Genomic DNA, 26,166 nt, shown 5'->3' with positions numbered 1-26,166 from the left:
GGCTCAATTCTATTGCATTCATCCATTTTAATTCTACAGCCAGTTCTACACTTTTTTAATTACTCTAGATTTATACCACATTAATATCATGTTAGTACAACTCTCGCTTCTTAAAAGGCCTCTCAAAATTAACTTTGCTATTCTTGCCCCTATTCTCTTCAGTATTAATTTCAGTATCAACTTACCAAATTCTGCAAGAAATTCTATGTGGAATTGTGTCTAGAATTGTATTGAATTTGTAGATTAATTTAGGAACAGTGGGTATCTTTGTAATATTGACTCATAATCCATTGACATGATTTACAATATTTTGTAATTATATCTACAAAGGTCTTGCAGATATTTCATAAATTTATTCCTAGACACCTTCATTTTTTCTTACAATGGTAAATGTTATTCCTGGTGTTGTTTTTGTCTGGTTTAGCTATCAAGTTTTAGTAGCCTTCTAAATTAGCAGAGTAGCAATTCTGTTTTCTATTTTCTAGACTAATTTTTTAGTATTACAGAAATTTTTCCTTTGAGAGCAGCAGACTCATTACTTATTCAATTCATTAAAGGATCGTTGGGTCAGCTTTTACATTCATTACATAGCAGTTATGGTGTTTTTATATTTTTAGGGAAATTATAAAATTCAACTAAGTTTAAAATGTATTGTTTTATGATTTAAAAATCTGTTTTAAATATGCTTATATTTTCCTTTTAATTTTGATATTATTATTGACTTTTCTTACTGTTTTCCTAGACCAGTCAGTATACCTTTTTCTAGGAATAATAACTTTTGTTGACTTTATTTCTTCATTTTACATTACATTCTTTTGTATCTCTGTATTTAATTTATTTTGTTTATGAAGATTTGTTATTTTACTAACTTCTTTGTTTTCTTTCTCTCTTTATTGTCCACAGGCATCTGTGGCTCAACATTTTGCATTTGAAAAACTTGCTTATAGCAGAGGTTGCAAATTCAATAGAGAACAAGAAAAGGGAGGGATGGGAGAAGCAGTTCTTACGTCAAAGTTTATTATGACTTGTCTTAAAAAGAACAGGTCCTGAGAGGCAGGACCAAGATGGCGGAGTGAGAGGGCTCCTTTGTCTCTCCCCTGTCGAATCTACAACTAACTGGACATTCACCGATTAATAAAGGATACCCAGATAGCATCTCAAGACTTCTAAAAGTCTCGTGCTACTACACATCGGAACGCGGACAGACTTACCCCCCCACCCCCCCGGAGGAGGTGGAAATAGATGAAAGTTCTCTGACCCCTGACCCCCAACCCCCGGACAGCCTAGTTCCTGCAGGAGGCTCTCTTCCAACGGACTCCACCATAGCATCGCCAGACACCAAAGACAGGAGTGTGCACTCACCAGCGGAGCGATGATGGAAACAGGTGACAACACCGCTACCCAAGCCCCCCGCGATCGCACCTAGGCCCAGGGGGAAGTCCTCAGGGCCCCACACCCACTGGCAGGGAAGGCTTCCACTCACCATTAGCAGGGAGGCCCCGCCCAGAAACCAGAACAAAGAGAGGCTCCTGGCGGGCCTGGCACGGCACCAGACCGCAAGCTGCCACTGAGCTCATGGTCTCTGGCACACGGCTCGGTACAGGGGGCACCCTGACTTCCCATAGAAGTGCTTGGGGACACGTTTGGAGCTCCAGAGCCTGGCTCTGCAGCGTGGGGGAAGGCTTCAGGGTCCTGCACCTCCCCGGCAGGGAAAGCCTCTGCTCGCCATTAGCAGGGAGGCCACGCCCAGAAGCCAGGAAAAAGGGAGGCTCCAGGTGGGCAGATCCCTTGGGGTGGCTCCAGACTGCAAGCTGCGGCTGGGCTCACAGTCCCTGGCGCGGAGCTCGGTGCAGGGGGTGCCCGGACTTCCCGTAGACATGCTTGGGGACACGGTTGGAGCTCCAGTGTCTGGCTCTGAGGCGTGGGGAAGGCTCCGGGGTCCTGCATCTCCCCAGCAGGGAAAGCCTCTGCTCGCCATTAACAGGGAGGCCACACCCAGAATCCAGGAAAAAGGAAAGCTCCCGGTGGGCGGATCCCCCAGGGTGGCTCCAGGTCACAAGCTGCTGCTGGGCTCATGGTCTCCTGCACACGGGTTGGTACAGGGGTTGCCCGGACTTCCCGTGGACGCGCCTGGGGACTGGGTGGAGCTCCAACACTGGGAGGACCTCTGCTCGCCATTGGCAGGGAGGCCCCGCACAGCATTCGGAACACCATGAAGCTCCCTAGAGCAGAATTCCCCACAAGGCAGCAGCTTACAAGCCACCGCCAGGCCTACGGACTCTGGCTGTGTCCCAGACGAGGCAAGGGGCTCCCAGAGATCCCATGAGAGTAAAGTGGGGCAGAATAGAGCTCCAGTGAAACGACTACATAGCCCACGGGGGGCCTCCAGGTGCTTACAGCAGCCTCAGTGAAAGCCTCTGCACAGCACTAGTGGAGAGGTCCCAACTGGCAATCACAAGGCGGGAAGGCCCTAGGGCGAAAGCAGCACAGCTAAGTGAGCTAATGACAGACTGCAGAAGATACCCATAGCTCTGCTGGGACTTATAGTGGACAAGTGTGATCTGATGGACTCTGTTAGGGACAAATCGGAGATTATAGGTGATCCTGCTCCTCGCTGATGGGAAAGCCCACAACACTGCTGCAGACCACAAGGAGGGAGCGTGTCTAGGTGGGCTGCAGCAGTAGGCACCAGCAGCCTGAGGCCCCGTTGCGATAGCCCCCACAACCGACGAGGAACCCCACAGGACCACTGTGATTACGAGGAGGGGTCCAGACCCATTCAGTAACAGCTGACAGGGTTCCTGCTTGGGGCAGTCTAAACAGCTGCCCCCCCACACACACCAGTCGCAACAAGTGGAAGCAGAGACTAAACTCTATCTCTATGCAGAGGCACAAACCCACACCATCAAGCAGTATGAAAAAATATATTAAATCTCCAGAACAGAAGGAAAATGATAAGCATCCAGAAAACAATCCCAAAGACAATGAAATCTACAACCTAAATGACGATGATTTCAAAACTGCCGTTATAAAAACACTCAACGACCTAAAAGAGAATTCAGATAGACAACTCAATGAGTTCAGGAGCTATGTCACAAAAGAGCTTGACACCATAAAGAAGAACCAATTAGAAATACTGGAGATGAAGAACACAATGGAGGAGATTAAGAAAAATCTGGACTCTCTGAACAGTAGGGTCGATAATATGGAGGACAGAATTAGCAATTTGGAGGATAGGAATATAGAAATGCTGCAGGCAGAGGAGGAGAGAGAATTAAGACTAAAAAGAAATGAAGAAACTCTCCGAGAATTATCTGACTCAATTAGGAGATGCAACATAAGGATTATAGGTATACCAGAGGGAGAAGAGAAGGAGAAGGGGGCAGAAGGCCTGTTCAAAGAAATAATAGCTGAGAACTTTCCAAACTTGGGAAGAGAGATGGAACTTCATGTCACAGAAGCCAATAGATCTCCAAGCTTTATTAACGCAAGAAGACCAACCCCAAAACATATAATAGTGAAACTAGCAAAAGTCAACGACAAAGAGAAAATACTAAGGGCAGCCAGGCAGAAGAAAATAACTTACAGAGGAAACCCCATAAGGCTATCAGCAGATTTCTCAGGAGAGATCTTACAGGCTAGAAGAGATTGGAATGAAATATTCAAAACTCTGAAGGATAAAAACTTGCAGCCAAGAATACTCTACCCAGCAAAAATATCCTTCAAATATGATGGAGAAATAAAAACTTTCCCAGATAAACAAAAGTTAAGAGAATTCATCACCACAAAACCTCCTCTTCAAGAACTGCTCAGGAAGAAACTCATTCCTGAAAAATCAAAAAAAGGAAAGGGGTTACAAAATCCAGAACAAAGGAGATAAGCAGAAGGAATAATACAAAGTAACAGCTCTCCATCAGGACAAAATGCAAAAGAACCGGAAAGCAAGTGATAAAATTGCAACAGTAGGCCCCCACGTTTCAATAATCACACTGAACGTGAATGGATTGAACTCTCCAATCAAAAGGCACAGAGTGGCAGGATGGATCAAACAACAAGATCCAACAATATGCTGCTTCCAGGAAACACACCTCAGCCCCAAAGACAAACACAGACTTAGAGTGAAGGGGTGGAAGAAAATACTCCAAGCCAATAATGAACAAAAGAAAGCAGGTGTTGCCATACTTATATCAGACAAAGTAGACTTCAATGCAAAACAGATAAAGAAAGACAAAGAGGGGCAGTATATAATGATAAAAGGGACGCTCCACCAAGATGACATAACAGTCATAAATATATACACACCTAACACAGGAGCACCAAAATTCATGAAGAAACTCTTAATAAAACTAAAAGGAGACATCAACAGTAATACAATAATAGTAGGGGACCTTAACACCCCATTAACACCAATGGACAGATCATCCAGACAGAAAATCAACAAGGAAATTATAGAATTAAGTGAAAAATTAGATCAGATGGACCTAATAGATATATATAGGACACTTCATCCAAAAACAGCAGGTTTCACATTCTTCTCAAGTGCGCATGGAACATTCTCAAGGATAGACCATATCTTGGGAAACAAAGCAAGCATCAATAAGTTCAAGAGGGTCGAAATAATATCAAGCATCTTTTCTGATCAAATGCTATGAAACTAGAAATTAACTACAAGAATAAAGCTGGGAAAGGGCCAAAAATGTGGAGACTAAACAACATGCTACTGAACAAACAATGGATTATTGAAGAAATTAAAGAAGAAATCAAATATTATCGGGAGACAAATGAAAATGAAAACACACCGTACCAAATTATTTGGGACGCAGCAAAGGCAGTCATAAGAGGAAAATTCATTGCAATACAGGCTCACCTCAATAAGCAAGAAAAATCTTACGTAAACAACCTCAAACGACACCTAATGGAATTAGAAAAAGAAGAACAAAGCCCAAAGTCAGTAGAAGGAGGGAAATAATAAGAATTAGAGCAGAAATAAATGATATTGAAACAAAAAAGACAGTAGAAAGGATAAATGAAACAAAGAGTGGGTTCTTCGAAAAAATTAACAAAATCAACAAACCCTTAGCCAGACTCACTAAAAAAAAAAAGAGAGAGAGAAGTCTCAAATAAATAAAATTAGAAACGAGAGAGGAAAAATCACAACAGATACCGAAGAAATACAAAGGATCATAAGAGAATACTATGAAAAACTATATGCCAACAAATTGAACAACCTAGAAGAAGCAGATAAATTCCTAGACTCATACAACCTACCCAAACTGAATCAGGAAGAAATAAAGAATCTGAATAGACCAATCACAAGTAAAGAAATAGAAACAGTAATCAAAAACCTCCCCAAAAATAAGAGTCCAGGACCAGACGACTTCTCTGGAGAATTCTACCAAACATTCAAAGAAGATTTAATACCTATACTTCTCAAAGTCTTCCAGAAAATAGAGAAAGATGGAGCACTCCCTAATACATTCTATGAAGCCAACATCACCCTGATCCCCAAACCTGACAAGGACAACACAAAGAAGGAAAACTACAGGCCAATATCACTGATGAATATAGATGCAAAAATCCTCAACAAAATTTTGGCAAACCGAATACAGCAATATATCAAAAAGATTATACACCATGATCAAGTGGGATTTATATCAGGGACACAGGGATGGTTCAACATCCGCAAGTCAATCAACGTGATTCACTACATTAACAATATGAGAAACAAAAACCACATGATCATCTCAATAGATGCAGAGAGAGCATTCAACAAGATCCAACATCCATTTATGATAAAAACCCTCAATAAAATAGATATAGAAGGAAAGTACCTCAACATAATAAAGATCATATATGACAAACCCACAGCCAACATCATACTCAATGGACAAAAACTGAAACCCATCCTTCTCAGAACAGGAAAAAGACAAGGGTGCCCACTTTCACCACTTCTATTCAACATAGTCCTGGAGGTGTTGGCCAGAGCTATTCGGCAGGAAAAAGAAATAAAAGGAATCCAAATAGGCAACAAAGAAGTAAAACTCTCGCTGTTTACATACGACATGATCTTATATATAGAAAACCCCAAAGAATCCATACAAAAACTATTAGAAACAATCAACAACTATAGCAAAGTTTCAGGGTATAAAATCAACATACATAAATCAGTAGCATTTCTATATGCTAACAACGAACTAACAGAAAAAGATCTCAAGAACTCAATCCCATTCACGATTGCAACAAAAAGAATAAAATACCTTGGGATAAATCTAACCAAGGAAGTGAAAGATCTATACAACGAAAACTACAAGACCTTCTTGAAAGAAATCGACGACGACATAAAGAGATGGAAAGACATTCCATGCACATGGATTGGAAGAATAAACATAGTTAAAATGTCCATACTACCTAAAGCAATCTACAGATTCAACGCTATCCCAATCAGAATTCCAATGTCATTCTTTACAGAAATCGAACAAAGAATCCAAAAATTCATATGGGGCAACAAAAGACCCCGAATTGCTAAAGCAATCCTGAGAAAGAAGAACAAAGCTGGAGTCATCACAATCCCTGACTTCAAAACATACTACAAAGCCACAGTAATCAAAACAGCATGGTACTGGTACAAAAACAGATGCACAGATCAATGGAACAGAATTGAAAGCCCAGAAATAAAACCACACATCTATGGACAGCTAATCTTTGACAAAGGAGCTGAGGGCCTACAATGGAGGAAAGAAAGTCTCTTCAACAAATGGTGCTGGGAAAACTGGACAGCCACATATAAAAGAATGAAAATCAACCATTCTTTTTCACCATTTACTAAAATAAACTCAAAATGGATCAGAGACCTAAAGATTAGGCCTGAAACAATGTCTGCTAGAAGAGAATATTGGCAGCACACTCTTTGACATCAGCTTCAAAAGAATTTTTTCGGATACCATAACCCCTCACATGAGGGAAACAATGGAAAGAATAAACAAACGGGGACTTCATCAGGCTAAAGAGCTTCTTCAAGGCAAGGGAAAACAGGATTGAACCAAAAAAACAGCCCACTAATTGGGAAAAAATATTCACAAGTTATTTATCTGACAAAGGGTTAATCTCCATAATATACAAAGAACTCACACAAATCAACAATAAAAAATCAAATAACCCAATTACAAAATGGGCAGGGGACATGAACAGACATTTCTCCAAAGAGGATATACGGATGGCCAATAGACACATGAAAAGGTGCACATCATCACTAATCATCAGGGAAATGCGAATCAAAACTACACTAAGATATCACCTTACACCTGTTAGAATGGCAAAAATATCCAAAACCAAGAGTGACAAATGTTGGAGAGGCTGTGGAGAAAAGGGAACCCTCACACACTGTTGGTGGGAATGCAAACTGATGCAGCCACTATGGAAAACAGTATGGAGATTCCTCAAAAAGTTAAGAATAGAAATACCTTATGACCCAGCCATCCCACTACTGGGTATATATCCTAAGAACCTGAAATCAGCAATTTCAGAAGCTCTATGCACCCCTATCTTCATTGCAGCATTATTCACAATAGCCAAGTCATGGAACGAACCTAAGTGCCCAGCAACTGATGATTGGATAAAGAAGTTGTGGTATATATATACAATGGAATACTACTCAGCCATAAAAAAGGACAAAGTTGTCCCATTCACAACAACATGGATAGACCTTGAGAGTATTATGTTCAGTGAAATAAGCCAGACAGAGAAAGAGGAACTCGGTATGACTCCACTTATAGGTGGTAGTTAACGTATGGACAAAGAGAACTGATCGGTGGTTGCCAGGGGAAAGGGGGTGGGGGGAGGGCACTAGGGGTGAAGTGGTGTAACTACAACATGACTAATAATAATGTACAACTGTAATTTCACAAGGATAACTTTTATAACCTTAATAATAATAAAAAAAAAAGAGAGAAGAAATTCTTTAACCATTTCTTCAGCTCTGGCTCCAACATATCCAGTATCTGAAGTCCTGGGATTTATTCAGTCTTTCTCTCTCTCTGTCTCCCTGGTTCTCTCTATCACTCTCTTACTTCTTTCTCTCCTCTTTATTCTTTCCCTATTCTCTGATCCCTGTGCCATAAGAAAAAAGAGACAATTTTCACACATTCTTTTGCAATGGAATTAAGTTATCTCCAGACACTACCACCAAATAATTAAAGACCTTCCTGTGGTTAACCAAGGATGTGGCCAAAGCTTTGCAGTTACAGATCATGAGGTACCACCATATAGTCTCCAACTGAGGCTCCTCCTCCAGCTTCTCTTTACTTGCTAGAGCAGAGAGCAATATTTCTAGTTGCACTCAAGGAGTTATGAATTTGTCTACCAGAATTATATTTTCCTTTATAACGTGATTAATAAAAATGTAATTGAGTCTCTTTATATCTGTTTATAGATTTAAAAAAAACAAACACTAGTCAGGGAAACTAAAGTGCCATGGAATCAATATATTCTACAGTCAAAGTACTGATTGATAAAGATGTATGAGAAATAGAATCATATCTGGAACACACCTTATACTATAGAATCCATTTGCACAAATATTGAATTATAATGAATTCATGGAGAGATAACAATGAGACCCACCTATATCATATTCATTAGCATAAAATAATTACATAGAATAAAAATGCACTCTACCTTACACCACTGACCTTAGAGAAATTTAACGTCTTGATTCATCTGTAATGAGGACATAGAGATACCAATTGTCTTACAAGTTTGCTTTGGGCCACTTGTAAGGAACGAAGACATTCGGATTCTATTACTTAATGATTGTATCTTTATAAATGATCAAACGTCTTCTAAATCTCATATTCTTTTTTAAGATGAGAAGACTAATATCTAATTTCTAAGGCTAATAGGGAAATGCAGGAAAATGGTATTTGTGAGTATGTTTCTACAAATATAGAAAAAGTATTTAATCAATTCTAGTCCTTAAATTCTATCCTGTTTTTGAAAAGAGTAGCTTATAAAATATAACTTACAAATATGAAAACAAAAAGTTCAAACAAAACTAGAAATTGCGTATTGAAAGAAAATAATTACAACAATCAGGATTTATTTTCCCCTAAGTCTTTGTTTTGTTTTGGTTTTTCTTCCCTAAAATTTTTACTGTTTTCATACAACCTTTTTTGGCTCTAAACTGAACCTTTCAAATGATGTAAAGCAATGTGATGTGGAAATTACCAGAGAGTGAAAGGAATCAAGCACACAGGAACAATCTTTATTCTTTTGAGAGAAGCAATTGCATAACTACAGATGGAAATGCAAGAAGTCTTATTTACCAAGGCATTTTTCCTGCTCTTTCAATATTGGAAATGAAATTACTGTAAAGAGAGCTGTCATGCCCTATATAGTTCAAATGACCCAATCACTCTCATTCTTTGTCTTCTTGCCCAAACATTATGCATTTTCCACTGCTTTTAATTCCATTAATGAGGGGAAAGGCATGCAGGCAAATTCTTGTTATACAAAATAATAAACTTATTCAGGCCAAGAACGGGCTGGAGATAAAATATGACTCAAAACAAAGGATTTTCAGAAGATTTAAAAGACCTCATCTCTAAAGTGGGTTAACTGTAACAATAACTGCTTTATCCTCTGGCGAGAATAACTGAAATTAAATACACACAAATATCATAAGAAACTAAATCAAGTTATTCGGTATCTAGTGCTTCTCATTTTAAGTTACGTAACTTTGTAGTCTGTGTTTAGACGACTCCAGGCAGGCATGAAGCTTAGTTCTTCCTCAGATAATCAGGTACTGGCCCCCTAGATTAGTTCCTCAGACATGTTTGGGGAATGGCTCACATTATCTCCCAAGTTGGTGAGAGTGACAGAGATAGTAATACCTGGTGATTAGGAGCTCAGACTCTAGAGCCAAATTGTCTATGCTCAATCTACGTGACCCTGGGCAAGCCATTTACATTTCTGTGTCTCAGTTTCCTCATCTGTATAATGGGGAATAACAATGGCCCTTATCTCACGGGGTTTTGTAAGAATTAAATGAATTATACACATAAACAACTTGGAACAATGTCTGGCATAAATAAACGCTTAAAAACATTAGCAATGGTTATTCCTAGGCCATGATGCATTTGTACATTAAGATCTCCAGTTTATAGTTCTCACCTGGCTATGCCAGACCAGCAGGTTATCTCATAGAAATACTGGCTATATGTGTCCCAGAACAGTTGACAGTGGCCATGGGGGCATAAGATCACCCACCCTAACCCCTAAAAAGGACCCAGTCTAATCTTCTGGGCCCTTGAGTAGGAACTCCGCTCAACAGCTGGTTGCCATTTATGTTCCTCTCTTCACATAATTAAGTTGTTCTAACCTTTACAGATGAAAGGGACCTGTATCATTTGTATCTTTTTAAGTCAGTCCTATCTTTCATTAGTCATAGTCAATATGGTGACTACCACATGGGGAATATAAGCCCTCTGTTGGGGAATGGATGCATTAGAACATGGATACAGGATTAGAGATGTAAAAATATCCAAAGTATTCCTGAGTTCCTAAGGCTTTCTGTGGCAGAAATGTCTATTCTGATCCTTTATTTTGTTAATAAAAACAGTTAATTTGATCATGTTACACGTCTTCATAAAACCCATCTGTGACCCTCCATTGCCCTTAGGATAAAGACCAACATTTTTAACATTTGCATCCGCCTAACTCCTGCTTTATTATGTGCCTCTGCCTCTTATCTGTATCCATAATGCTATTTTTTAGATCCTTGAATGTGTCATGAATTTATGTAACCTCATTTATTTAAGTATTCAACACAATTAACAACACACATTACTTATACTTATTTCTTTCAGTTAAGCAAAAACCCAACTCAAACTAAAAACAAATGTAATCTCATTGACTCTTGTAAAAAACATAGCTTGGTCAGAGTTCAAATGACGTCACCTGTACTCTTGAACTTTCTCTCTCGTCTCTGCTTTGCTCTGTGTTGGCTTCACTCTCAAGTAGGTTCAGGCAAAGGTAGCAATGCACAACCCCAGGCTGACATCTTCATAGCAACATCAAAGAGGCCCTTTTTCTCCTGCTCTCCAGGAGAGCCTGAGACCCGAGCAATTCTGCATGGGATACGTACTATCCCAGGAACCATCTAAAGGAAGTGTTTGGGGAAATGGGGTCTCGGATTTGCTAAACAAATGTCACAGTGCCACCCCTCTGGAAAATGATGGGGTGGCTCATCTCTGCCCAACCATATGGAAACAGAGGCTGTGTTGCAGCAGTAATGGAAAAAGATATTGAACAGGGAGAAGTAGCACATCTGTCACCTTCCACCTTTCTCTTCCTAACTTCCTTCAATTGTACTGGCCCATCAAATATGGCTTCTCCAAAGTTTGGTATGACATAATTTTTTAACTTATTTTTTATAAGCAATTTTTGTCTGCATTGAGCAAAGTTGAACAGATAATATTGTTAAGTAGACGGTCAAACTTCTGAATTCATTAGTCTTAACTTTCCATAAAAGGTTTAAGACAATGTTTCCTAGTAGTTATAGTATCCTGTTTTTATTCTTCTTCTTTAAGTATTATAATTATTTTGTACTTATTTTCAAATTTCTTAAGTTTCCTGTCTTTAAATGATTTTATTGGCTCATTATTAATTGTTTATTCATTTATTTGATAAATATTTGTTGAACATTTACTCGATGCACTGTGATCATAGTGGCTCCTTTACGTATGTATAAAATATATATCTATATATCTACATGTATTCCTTAGTCTTCACAATAATCTAACAAGAAGAACAAGGAGCAACATTTTTACAAATTTACAGCTAAGGAGACTGTGAGACTGTTTTGGAAAAGGATTGGAGAAAAATTCGGGGAAAATAAGTGACATAGCCATAATGGCAGAGATGGGCGTCAAACCTGTTTTCTGATACAAAAGCACCCTTACTTATGTTAAAAATATTTTCTTGCAATAAAAGCTTTATTATTTCCACCTTTCAATACCAGATGTCATGAATCTTCACCCAGCGTCAATCTCTATGCTGAGCAATGAACATACAAACATGGACCAAGTACAATGCCTGTCCTCAGGAGGCTTCTGACCTAATGGAACTGTTGGCAATGGCATAAATGTGCCTGACTTCAATTCTGAAAAATATGTACTATGGTAATACTGAATAAAACATCTTATAGAATTATAGAATTTTATAGGATATGCCATCATTGCTATCATTATTCACATTTTTTCATTGGTTATCATAGATTTTCTTGACATTGCCAGAATGTCAGGAGTTACTGTGGTTTTTCTAAAATACGTATTTTTACTTACTAGGACATTTTTACCACTGCATTTAACTTAACATCCAGATATCTATAAAAGGCCAATATCAGAACTATTTTGATAAATTTGTTTAGTTTTTTTTTAATAGATTACTGTTATCAAAACAACCAAAAAGTTGAATATTATTGTAATTATTATTTATTTTAAAGAATGAGAGTCAAAATAGAGTGAAAGATGATCAAAATCTACTTGTAAGATTTTCTACGTGAAGTTTAATTAAAAGTTCAAAGTTTAAACTCTTTGGAGGGAATGTAAATCCCGTCATTATCTGATTTCTGCCGACACACTTAACTTCAATACTACAACCCCGTCTGCATTATATGCTTTATAAACTTTCTACTGTTCTACAAACATAAAAGGCTTTCACATTTGCCTACCTTCACAAAAAAAGTCATGATTTCATATTATTCCATGTTAATACCCTCTGCTAATTTCTATCATGATATTTCTTACCCAGGTTTTGAATTATCTATTTACTTGAATGTCTTCCCCTACAATACTATGTGTACCTGTGAGAAGGATACTCTGTCTGATAGAGCTCTGAGTGCCAAAACGTGGCACTATTAAATGAAACAAAGGATTAGAAAAAGAATTAAGAGGAACAAAGCTTGGCCGAGGAATGAAGCTTAATCATGGTTTTCTAACTTCCCCCTCCTGTCATTCTCCTTTTTCTGCCTCACATTCCTCTTTCAGACACTGAAATCTCAAATACCCAAGGTTAAAAATCTTTATTATGCTTTAGAATAGAATTAATTATAATCACCTCATCTTGTAGCAATTACTTTATATATTTTATGTACTTATGAGGAAATATATTTCTCAAGAATTGGTATGCTGTCTTCTTTAGGTAAAATTTTATTTTTAAATAATTTTAAATTTACTGCAAAGTTGCAAAGATGCTCATATTGTTTTCTTCATCTTTATATCGACCATGTTACCTAACATAATACCTTAGGTGCTTAATAAATATTTTATATACAAACATCAATTTTATATCAAGACCTATTGATTCTGTTAGTGGGTTTCATGAAGTAAAGAATTTAGAACTGTGTTTGGACAGCTGCCTTGTTTAATTATATCCTTTTAATTATTATTGTGCTTATTATTATTAACTGTAATACTAGGAAATTTTCTTATCCATTCTGCCTTTAGGTGAAGGATAGAGAAAAATAAGAAATAAACAGATTCATCACGATATTATTGGCTTTGGTCTGTTATGGATTTCTGCATAAGAAACTGACAGTAGGAGAGAGAATATTATTAGCTTTAGCTAAAGGAAAGATGTTTATCACAAACAAAAAGACCATCTGGGAATTTAGAATGAAACAATGATGAATTTGGAATGGACCCTAGATATCATTCAGTCCACATCCCATATTTTACGTATGAAGAAACAGTTCAGTCGTGTTCAGTAACTTATAAAAAGGGCAATGCAGTGAATAAGTAGCGGTGTTGGGAATAAACCATGACCTCCAATGCTAAGTCCAGAACGTTTTTGCCTATACCAAAATGAACAGTGTATGGCTAACCACTTCGGCAGGTCTCCTACCCTGATTATTCTTTTGATGAGAATATGGGTTTCATCTCTTTATATGCACAACTGAATGTTGTGAGAATTTACCATAGAAAGTGGCTACATCATGCCCTGGAATGCGTCCAGGTTTTAATGTTGACCTTCCTAGTTTTGAATTCTACCTCAGTCACTCTTTTTTTAGTGCTGTGGTAAGCAAATTATTCTGACAGTCTTAGTTTTCCAGGGTATGTCTAATAACAACTTAAGGATACTCTGAGGACCAAGCCGAGTCTTGGTTTAAAGCAGCTTCTTTAGAGACTGGCGTATAATAGGTGATCGATAAGTATTGCTTCCTCTCTCCACCACTCCTGAGGAGAGGGACACTTCTTCTAGGAGTCCAGATGGTTTAGAAAAAGGCCTGGATGTTGGAGTACAACTGGGTACTAATCTCAGCTCTGCCATTTGCTGTATGTGTAACTAACATCTCTGACTTTCAGGGACCTCATCTGTTAAGCAGGGACAACATCTGTTTCACGTGATGTTATGAAGACTAAATGCCTGGCATACAGTAAGCACTCAACAATTGCTCTATAATTTCTTCCATTCCTTGTATCAGCTACCATTTGAATCAAAATGAGTTTTTACTGATTTTTTGCAATTTTTAAGATGTTAAAATTTTTTATAAAAATTATTTTTTAAATTATCAACCTTGTTGATTTCAAGAGACTAAAGACAATGGAATGGAAAAATGTCTGTTTATAGCTTTCTTTATATACCTGTTTCAAAGAAAAGCTACCATTAAAAAGTCCTAATAAGAACACTTGCCAGAAAAAAAGACTTTATGAACAATCTAGGAAATATCTTTCAGAATGTGACAGCAATGACTATTCCCATTTGTACAGGTAATAATAATGGGGAGGATGGGGCAAGCCCGGTGGCATCAGAGTTGTTTGCACATTCCGCTTCGGTGGCCCAGGCTTCGACAGTTCGGATCCGGGTCAGACCTACACACCGCTTATCAAGCCATGCTGTGGCAGGCGTCCCACATATAAAATAGAGGAAGGTGGGCACGGATGTTAGCTCAGGGCTAGTCTTACTCAGCAAAAAGAGGAGGATTGGTGGCAGATGTTAGCTCAGGGCTAATATTCCTAAAAAATAGTAATAATAACAATAATAAGGAGGAGGAGGATAATAGCTAATACTGTACTAGGGGCATTATATATTGTCTTAAATTCTTAGAATAACACTCTGTATTATTATCCTCACTTCAGATGAGGAAACAAGATTTCCAGGAAGTTAATATCATAATACGCCGAGGTTGACACATTTAGTAAATTATTAGCTCTGGATTTGAATCCAGATATGATTGCCATCAAAGACCTTTCTCTTTCCAGAAATCATGCTACTCTTTACTTCTAATATCTGAAACACTCCATTTTCCTGTGATGAAGATGATATTAATTTTAAAAATTAAAAAGAGAAGTCTAGGGAAATTAAACGAGAAGGCAAAAAGAGTGATAGTGCACCCAGCTATTCTTTCCTCAGTTCCTGATTTGCTGTTCAATAGACAACATGTATAAATACATACATATCTATAGTCATGATTTTGATCGATTTCAGTAGAAATTAAAATAGACCATGTGCAACCTCCTCTTTTCTGGACACTAGTCTCATAATTAATGACCCCACTTTTTCTACCAGAACTAATTAAATTTCATTAATTAGAAATTGAAACCAAAAGTGTTAGCTTGAGAATAACATGCTTATACTATGGTAGAATTTATAAACATCGGATTAATGCCTGCATTCTGCATAAACTAAAAATTGTGGATGGAAGTTTTGCATAGAATATCAATTTCCCTTCACAGTCTATGACAAAATCAAGCCTACTTTTATGTCCTCTATGTCTGGGAAACTGTTTTCTCCCAGCTTCTATGCACTTTCTTCTATACATCTTGGAAGCGTGGAGCCTTGGACAGCAATGTGAACATTGATCCTCAAGGCTCAGTTTGGGTCTAGGATCCACTACTCACTAACTGTGCAAACTTCAGAAAAACACTCACCATCTTGATTCTCAGATTTTTTCTCATCTGTAAAATGAGGATAGTCTTTCAACTCCACGTTCAGATTTCTTGGAAGATCCAAATGAGAAAACGTATTTGAGAATATTTGTTTTTAAATTGTAAAAGGCAAATGAAGAGACTTTGATATTCTAGGTATGCAAGCGTGTGCATGTGTGTGTGAGAGTGTATGTACCAAACTGTCTTTGCTGCAAGTCCTTATGATGAGCTCTTTCCCTTCATGTCTTCCTTTCTGGAAAGGCTTTGATTTGCTTTTCTTCCAGTGGTGAGTGTTCTCCTCTCTGGAGCCCCTGCCTCCCTCCCAGCCTCATTCTCTCCCCACCCTTCCTTCCTCTTGTGTTTTGCTTTCTACCTACACAACCTTCCACATAAGTTTGTCTTTTCTAATCATAATTGTAATAACAACAGCGACACTAATGATAAAGGAAAAACCTAGTGTTTACTGAAAAATTATTGTGTCAGGCATTGTTCATAGCACTTCACATGCTTTATCTCGATCAGTATTCACAATATCCTCATAAAAAAAATACTGCTACATACTCATCATGGAGACTTTCCACTCCATTCATCTCATCCACTGCATGTATATTTTTCTTAGAATAACTCTCTCTCTTGCTCTCTCTCCTTTCTCTCTCCCTCACCCTTTCTATCCTTTCCTCCAGCCCATCTCCCGCTGCTCCATCAAGTCTGCTCCTGCTAAGCATTACTTCTCACGTTACTATAAAAGTTCCACAGATCGCAGTAGAGCTGTTGTTCCACAAATCACTTCATTCCTGATTCCTGTTGATTCTAAGCTAGAAACAACTATTTTTCTTTAGCAAGATCATCATTAAGGCAGGAATGGAGTCACTTTCTGCAAGATTCTTCTAGAAGATCTGCTCTACCAGGAAAAAGTCCCAGTTATGACACTGCCGAGCTTGCTTGATGTAAATTCCTTGTGTCATTTTAATGTTTGTTCTAATAGTAAGAACATGAGATCTAAATCAGAGAGGCTGGAATTCCAGAACATGTTGTGCACCCTGCTAAATATCTGATATTAGTTTTATCACTGTTAAATCTCTATTTCCCCATTTCTAAGAAAAGGGAAACAATAGGATCTATCTTTTCAGCTTAAGTGAGATAATGCATACAAAATAGCAAAATCTGGAATATAAGAAACTCGTGTGTGTGTGTGTGTGTGTATGTTATTAATGATCTCAATGTAAAAGAACTACAAAAAGTTTAGCAATTACTCTATCTATACAATCATCACTTTGTCCTTACTACCACCATCATGAAAGCAGAACCATCACATACAACCATTCCATAGTTAAAATAGTGTTTCCTCATGTAAGCTCATTTTGTTCTGACTTAGCCAATTTGGATATCCAGATAAACAGCTTTTTATCCACATCATGATGCACTTACATGTTTTTATTCTGTGTGGAATGGGAGTGCCAAGGGGAAAAGTGATCCTACTTGTGATGTGGAGCTATCACAGTATTTAGTGAGAGGTAAAAAAAAAAAGAGGAAACTAACATTGGCTATTTGTCTGCTTTGCTCCAGGCAAAGTCCTTCCTACCTACAGACAGCTAAATATCAGAAAGCCTGTTTTTCAGGTTAGAGAGGCTTAGTAACTTGCCCATGGGTCAAGGGCATCACCAGAATTAGAGTATAGGTCTGTTGACTTCCAAGGCCAGCACCCTTTCTGTTATACTTAGCTGCTTCATCTCCTTCCAGGAAGGCAATTTACATTGTGTGCATTTAAAGTCATGTTCTTATCATTCGCAAGCTATTCCTTGCTTTTCTTGGGCAATTTTGGACTCAGTTCTGACTCTTGGGACATTATTTCCCGGCCATTTAGGATATCAAAAAGATAACTTACTAAATAATATCTTAGCTGTCCCAAAGTTAATATAACTTTAAACATTTTTCTAAGTTTTATTTGGAGAATGATTTTAGCCCCTGAGAAAATCCAATTCAATAATAAAAGTCAAAATGGCAATAAAATATGTAATTTCACTATCTTAGATATGAAAGACATTAATGGGACTTTTGGATCGATCCAGGCCTTTTCTCAAAATTTGGGTGCTGTGAAAACATCCCCTAAATCAATTGAGCCATTTATTTCCTGGTGTTCTCATCTTTCTCTTACACTTGATGATTCTGCCTCTCTTGAATAACTGCAGATTGCAAATCATTTTAGTGTTTATTTCTCCAATTGACTTTCCTCTCAGATGTGAATAATTCATCTACACTTCTTTCTGTTAGTCTCTAGTGCCAAATCCTATTCTATGAAATGTTAATGTAATCTTGATGATTTTTGTGAGGAAAAGAAGAGAGAGTAAAGTCAATTCATCTTTTCAAAAATATATGGTCTTCATTGAATTTAAATGGAAAAGAGAAAAAGAAATTAGTTGAAAAAGACAATAGATTTTTGTTTATTAAATACTACCTATTAAACTTTTGTGGTGCAATGTTTAGTATTTACATTGTTTTATGGGCCATAAATCTAAACAAAAACTGCTTTTACATTACAGACAAAAATAGTACACCTCTAATGATTATATTATGAAATAAAATAGTTTGAGTTAGAAGACATTTGAAGACATAAGGATAATAATGAAAGGTGGCATGGCTTAATAAAAATTGACAGACCATGGATATGTTATTAGTTTTTCTCTTCAAATAGGTCCCAAAATTCTAGTGTTTCTGAATATTTTGAAAGGAATCTAATTTGTAGGCACCAACATTTTGGGACTGTCAGCAGGAAAGAATACCAGAGTTAGAAGACAAGACGTTAAGGAAAATGATGTATTTCTAAATGGCTGCGTGCCATGATTTACAAAGATGGCTGGATCCTCTCCCCAAGGCCTAATATATTCTTTCTTTACAACTGGTAAAGTAGAGGCATTTAGGGGGGCCATAGAGTAACTGGACATCAGCAAGATCATTGAAAGAGCCTCTTTTGATAATCTTATAGACAAGATAAAGAAATATATGAGCAGCATCTAGAATGTTGTCTGATTAGAAACTGATAGGATAATTAAAACAAGTTTGATTAGCTAATCTATGTGCTCTAGAATGAGCTTTCTAGTGATTTAGCCCAGGACTTTGTCCATGGGCAGCTTTTCCCCCATTTAAAAGTTATATCTGTGGCTTAGTAATGATACCAAAGAAAGACATACCAAATTGATTAGTTGTTATGAAGCTGGGACAAAGCAAGAATGTATAGGATAGGTATAGTAGAAAGAGCTAACCCATATTGAGCTTTATATCATCTCTCCCAACCTTCACAATGACCCTAGAAAAGAGGTAACATTACTAATTTTATTTTACAGCTAAGGTCACTGAATCGAGATAACGACACACTTTTCTAATTAACGTCTAATCCAAAAAGGGCTCTAGGGTGCAAGTCGTGGGCCTCCTTTCCTCACAGCTTATTTCATAGTATGCCTCATCTCAGTGTTCCCCGTACTTTTAACATCAGGGTACAGTACAAAAATAAATGAGACTATAGGTCAAAGTGAGCAAATTTCAATTATCAAAAAATACATGTTCCAGACATATCTAAAATTATTCTCTCCACTAGAATGACTTTCCTTTCTATGACCTATCTCTGAAATTCCTACTCATCTTCCTAGATCCAGCTTGAAAGCCATTTCTTCTGTGGATGTCAGAGACGATCACTTTTTTTTCTCTCTTGTTTTCCATGACTTGGGCATTCATAACACTTTTTCCTTCCTTTCTCTGTTTAATTATTATAATAACTTTCAAATATTTATTTGTAAACTTTTTGTTTTATTCTAACAAACCTAGAACCCCTTGAAGAAAAGTATCAAGTCTGATTTATCTTTTAATTTCCAGATTATAAAACATAATAGACATTCAACAACTAGTTGAATGAAAATATAAAAACACATAAATAAAGAAATAAAGTGATCAATTTACATGAATGTGCAAAATTTACCTATGTAGCTTGCATAGCCAATGTGTCTAAAGCTAGGAGGAGGAAGGATCTCCAGAGAAGCAGATTTTAAAGATTAATGTTCTATAAATATTAATATTAATGTGTGTAAATTTAAATTCTTTTTCAATGCCTCAATGATATCTCATATCTATAACCTACTTTCAAATTACATCAACTTGTCACAATTCTTATTTCCTCCATGACTGATGAAAATGCCATCTCTACCTCAAATGAGCCACCCCATCTTTTTTTCTACTCATGCTTACAAGACCCAGTTCAGATTTTTCCTTCTCCAAGAAACCTTTCTCAACACTCCCTCAGTCCTCTTTTTTGCCTCTCTGAATTTAGGCATCAGTTTATAGGAGTATTCTGAGAATGACAGCTGCCAGTCATCTGGAGATCTGATAGCTGTTGGAAGCTGAGTTCAGTGGAGCTCCTCCTCCTGGGAGAAGTGAGAGAGTCCCAGGTTCTAGCGACTGCTTGTCCAAGACACCCAGAGTTTGAGGTACGTGGGGCCAATTTTTAACAATCTTACTGTTCCACCACAGTATCTAAGTGGTTTTGGAATATACAAATCAATGATATATTAGATTCTGAAGGGGCGAGTATTGACTGCATTCTTCCCAGGAAATAATACACATTGGTAAGATATTGTCAATAAAATGCATTATACACCCGCAACTCAAGAATCTTCTTAAGTCACAAATTGCATTTTATTCCCTTCTTAACTTTAATTGTTCCCTTTTTCCTGGATGTTCAATGTCAAACTCCTTAGCATGGTCCTGCCTTAATTTCAAGTTCAACTCTTATTGTTTCCTTTGTGTTTTCTGGGCTCCAATTCATATTCCAAAGGAAATGCTACCAATTCCATGAATAAGTCATAGTTCTTCCTGGCTCATGCTGTTCTCTCTCTGACCTTCCTTATCCTTTCTTCTTCAGCTCAAAGACTTCATCTTCAAGACTCAGCTCAAAGTTCAACATCTTGATGAAGTCTTTGCTCACTCCCTTGAGCCCCACACTACTTGGTACTAGAAACTTCTGCTACAGTGTCACTGTAGTGATTGTACTTTTGTTTCCTTTCCTAAATGTTAACTCTAAATGACGAGACACTTCTCTTAGATTTCAAGGTATCTCCAGCTCCCACCACAGTGTTCATACTTCAGGAATTTTTTGTTGAGTGATTGTTAACAGAAAAAAATATAACTGAATGTAAAAGCAGGAATAGTATTGCTTCATTATGGCCAGGTATAAAGCAAGTAATTTTGATTTTTAAAAATATCTTCAGATATTGAAATATGTTATAGTGTAGACTTTACATTATAAAATGTAATAAATTCATACCAAGCAGTTTTATTAAAGGTGTATTCTGGATATTAAGCAGAGAATGTCCAACTCAGTATATCTTGGCATAAATCTCATAAAAGGCTTACTTCAAAAACTTAATGCACATTCTAGGGTGCATTTTCTCAGTCATATGTATTACAACCCAGTGATAATTAACTAGAAATGCTTACATGTGCCCAATCATAGAGATAGAAGCAACTGTTATGGGAAGTCAAGACAGATTAGGATGAGATTCAATCTTAGGGAAATAGATTTGTATCTTCAGTGCTATCCACTGCGCTAAGAGCAGCTAGCTTCAGTCTAGTGGAATGGCTCCTGAGACGTAATAAATAAGCTCTGCTCTTTTCACATATCTGAGCCTTAAGAAAGGATTCAAGATGCAAAGTAGTTTTAGATAAATATCTAAACTTAGAGTTTTCTAAACCAGAACAAAAAGCCCAAACAATAGCTGTAAATGAAGATTCATGTTTCCTTGTGTAGAATTGCCACGTTAATCACTTAAAAGCTAGACATTATAACCAAGACCCAATTACAAGGGATGAAAAACCTGGGTGAGTTTGAGGAAAGAGAAAATGAAGAAAGAGATAGAACAATCTTACTAAGAGAGCAAGAGAGAAAAACAGATAAAATTAATATAATTCATTCAACAGCTATTTACTGCCTAACACTGTGATTGGTTTCAGAAAACTGGACAGTTTTGGGTAGTGGGAAGAGCAGCAGCTTAAATAGTGACTGAGCCTTAGTAGATCTGTGACCTTAAGTGAATTGCTTAGTTATCCTAACCTCCAATTACTCAGACATAAAATTAGATTGATTATATCACTTTTTGGATGATTTTGAGGATTAAATGAGATAATACATGTAAAGTCCTTAGCAAATAGACACTTCAATAAATATCCAACTTTTTTAAATTACTATTTCAATGAAAATGTGTTCCCACTATTCCCTTAATAAAAAGCTTTCTCTGGTTTCCTGTTGTACTCAAAAACAAAACCAGACAAACTTGGCCTCAGGTTTCCTTGAGCTCCACCTCCCCTGTGCTCTCTCCAGCTCACTCTATGCCTCTTTGCTCATAACCCACCGTGGTTCACACTGATCCACTTTCAGTCCTTGAACAGGTAATTTCAGAACATTGAATTTTTTTCCGTCAGGGACATTCTTCTTCCAGTAAATTCCACGCGTAACTAATCTCTCTTAGTCCTCAGGTCCTTTACTAAATGTGACCTCCCCAGAGAGCTTTCACTGGTCGCTCTATTTAAGTGAGATCTTTCTTCTTAAATACATACGCACTCATGATTCTCTATAATTGCATTGTGATTCTTTCCATCATTGTACTTTCAAAACGCTAAGTACATTTACTTGTGTATTATCTGCCTCCCCAGGGACATTTTAATCACCTTGATAATAGAGACCAGCCTGCTTCCTTAGGTGCCCAAGAACTGTTTGTTCAATGAAGTAGAGGAGAGGAAAGGACATGAAGGAAACGTGTAGTAATATTTTTCTAAGTGCTCAACGGAGAAATAGAACATTTTTAGTTAGCAAACTAGTCATAGGAGTGTATCTAACTAACTGAGAAAGACCCTATTCTTGCAGTATGAAATTTGAGCAATTATAGCAAAAACACTTAGAATAGTTGTCTTTTACTACAGAGAAGTAAAAGTTAGATAAAGAACTCTGTGGCACATGTCAAAAGATAAGATAATGACAAATAACAGATACCAAATGGCACTCAGGCAAGGAAAATATTCTTACATAAACTCTGATAAGACTTTCACAAATTTTATAGTAAAGACAGGAAGGAAATTTGTAGGAAAACTCCACACTGTGCTATTTGCAGGTTATGGTAGTTTAAGGAGAATGAGCTAAGTTGTATGGGTGTGTAATTGTTTTAGACAAGATTTCAATTGCCTCTTGTGCATTATTGGTTGGAATACAAAGGTTACAGTCTTTTCAAAACCTGTTATTTATTGATAGCCACAAAATGCATATGCCATTTAAACTAACAATTCCACCTCTGGGACTCTGTCCCTAAATAATAATACAAAATAAGCTTTATGCACAAAGATGTTTATTACAATGTTATTTACAGCGATGAAATACAATAGTTATTCTAAATGCATTCACATAATAACTGTATATAGCAAATAAAATTTTGTTTCCAGAGAGATTGTAATGTTATGGAAAAACGCATATGTTATATTTTTGGTGAAAACAGATGAATTTAAATATTTATAATGATAATTTCTATCCACCATTTAGAATCTTAACAAATTTTTGAAAATGGGCGTATATAACCATATCAGTTATAGTTCAACCACTGGTTCTGCTTGTGTGGTTGAACTCTAACTGATATAGTATATATATGTACATATCATGTCATATATAGATATGGTGTAAGCCAGTAGTATTAAACATATTTAAAGTCTGAGGCCCTTAGCACAGGTAGCAGGAAGGGAAGATCATGAGCAGGCTGTAACCCCACGTGCATGAGCTGACACTTGTTGTCCACAGGTGGGCAGTAAGGAAGGAAGATCCGGGAGGAAGGAAGGGAAAATGCAGATCCAGCTGCTGTTTGGTGTCTAACAGCTCAAAGAAGCCCTGAGTACTCTTTTAAAAGGCTTCCAACTGCTTAAATCAGGCCCACCCAAAATAGACTCCCTTTTGATTAACTTAAAGTGTGTCGATTAAGGGCTTTAATTCTACCTGCAGATCCCTTCCCTGCAGTATCGAAGTTAGTGTCTGATTAAATAACTGCAGACGATGTGTGCTTGCTGCAGATGGCTGCTGTCTCCTTTTCTTCTTCTAACTCTTTTGAAAGACTATCCCTGTAACCAGCTCTAACTGGAAACATTCTAGGAAAGGAATTCTGGGGACTGTAGTTCAGAACAGCCAAGTTGACACATCACAAAGTTATCACATTTCTTTTATAAACAGGAAAAGAAAAATAAACTGATTGAAATCTTAATAGCTGTAATAATGATAGAAAGAAAAAAGAAGATACTATTTACTGAAACCTACTAAATGTGTTACTAGACATGTACAATGCCATTTATCTAATATTATAAAATATTTATCGTTATATTGCTTGACTCATCAATTTGAATGAAAGCTATACAAGAGAGGAATGTGAACTGTCTTGTTTAGAGCTGTATTTCCAGTGCCCTGAATAGGATCTGGCACTTAACAAATACTTGCTAAATAAATAAATTAAAAAATGGACAAATAAATGTTCACATCAAGACGATGAAATAATTTCCCCCATTTTACAAATGAAAATAAAAATTTAAATAACCTTCCCTAGATGTGAAACAAGTAAATGGTAGAAACAGTTTGCAAATCCCTAAGACTTTTGGTTCCACAGTCTGAGTTCTTTGTGTAACACTTCTCCACCCTTTAAGTGCATTTATCCTTTCATCAAGGCCCTTATAAACTGTAAGAGGTCATCTGAATTAAGAACTCATCATCACTCATCTTATTGTCTGAGATGAGAAGAAAGAGAAGGGAACAGAGGGAGGAAAGCGTGAGTGGGTACCGTTGCAGCCTTGGGGAAGGGCTGCGGACGCAGAGATCATGGGCTGTGGCAGGGGAGGTCAGTGGAAGGCCGTTTGGTCTGGAAAGAACACTCGCAGAGTAAGTCATGCTCTAAGACAGACAAGATCAATATGAAAATCAAACACATTATCTTTGTTTACATCCCAGGTACTGGAGTGTGAGAGTCTTTGGCAAGTGAAGGAGCCGGGCTATAAGTGATGGATGTCCCACTTAAATGACACTTTGCAAAGCCTTCATCATGTAGTGGCAGAAGAGTCACAAGAGAATAAATGACTTTCTTTTAAGAACCAAGAGCAGGATGGAGGAGACAGACAGTGTGAATGTCACAGTCCCCATTCAATTGATTTCTCAGCTGCTGATGCTGACGAGCAGTCTCCAGGCGAAGAGAAGGCTCACAAATCCACAGACCCAAGGAAGTCTGAGTGGTCTATAATGAAACCCAAATTACTTTATTTCTTTAATTTATTTTTAAAAACAATTCTTTACCCATTAAACAAAATGACCGAAAACAAAAGGAAAATAAAGAAGAAAAAATGATCGTTATTTATTCCACCACTCCAACAGTTTTTTGTTTTTTTTTTCTTTCAGTTTTCCCTTTTAATTTTTAATAGAAATGAGTTTCAGCTTAAATTTACACTGGGGTAAACACACTCATAAATCATTTATTTCAGCTTCACATTAATTAAACTAAATATGTTAAAAAGAAAATTAATAAACCACCAAGTGTAGTGAGAAATTATTTGGAATTTGCAAGTATTCCTCACTTGCTCATACTATACCTTCTGTAAAAGTATGTCTTTCTTATGCATACAAGGATTTATTTACTGACTATAAAGATTAGAGAAATGGGAGTGGGGGAGAGCAGTAGCAACATTTCAGCCCAAGTATAAAAAGTAACTGGTGGTTTTGAACAATCTGAAATGAAAGTAGTTACAACATACAACTAGGGGAAACTAGAATTCAAATTACAAAAAAATTATCAAAATAAACCTTATCTGGCACACATCCAGTCTATAAAATGAACAGTGCCTGCCTTTAAGAATCATTTATTCATTACAAAGAGGGTGAGTTCCTTGATAGGGAGTGGATAAAGTTAGGGAAAACCAATTGTTTGAAATAGGATTTGTAAGGGGTTATATTCCTCAATTCATTCATTTATCTCTTCAAATATTTCAATATTTATTGAGCATCTATTCCGAGCCAGGCAGCATCCTAGGAGTTGGAGACTCGTTGGTTAGAAGATTAAAGTTTCTGGTTTCAAGTAGTTGATAGACTGGAGAAGTCACATAAATAAGGAATCTCAATTCCACACAAATTACTGGTGTTATAAAATAATTGATGAGGTGGTACTGTGGATCCATGGGAGAGACAACATAA

The 26,166-nt window shown here is 37.2% G+C and overlaps 1 long non-coding RNA gene across 2 annotated transcripts; it reads left to right on the top strand.

Annotated features, from left to right (window-relative positions):
- The first annotated feature begins 1,265 nt into the window (after positions 1 to 1,265).
- LOC139083947 (uncharacterized) lies at positions 1,266 to 25,511 on the top strand. 2 transcript variants are annotated; one of them, XR_011541119.1, is made up of 5 exons: positions 1,266 to 1,385; positions 12,017 to 12,176; positions 14,361 to 14,431; positions 20,242 to 20,398; positions 24,937 to 25,511. It is a non-coding gene; the product is annotated as an uncharacterized lncRNA (long non-coding RNA). The 2 variants fall into 2 exon arrangements; XR_011541120.1 differs by lacking the exon at positions 20,242 to 20,398 and having other exon boundaries at positions 24,937 to 25,350.
- Positions 25,512 to 26,166: the final 655 nt, after the last annotated feature.

Source organism: Equus przewalskii, chromosome 6, assembly GCF_037783145.1.
Source record: "Equus przewalskii isolate Varuska chromosome 6, EquPr2, whole genome shotgun sequence".
Classification (NCBI taxonomy): Eukaryota; Metazoa; Chordata; class Mammalia; order Perissodactyla; family Equidae; genus Equus; species Equus przewalskii.
This window is presented reverse-complemented; position numbering and strand designations above follow the sequence as displayed.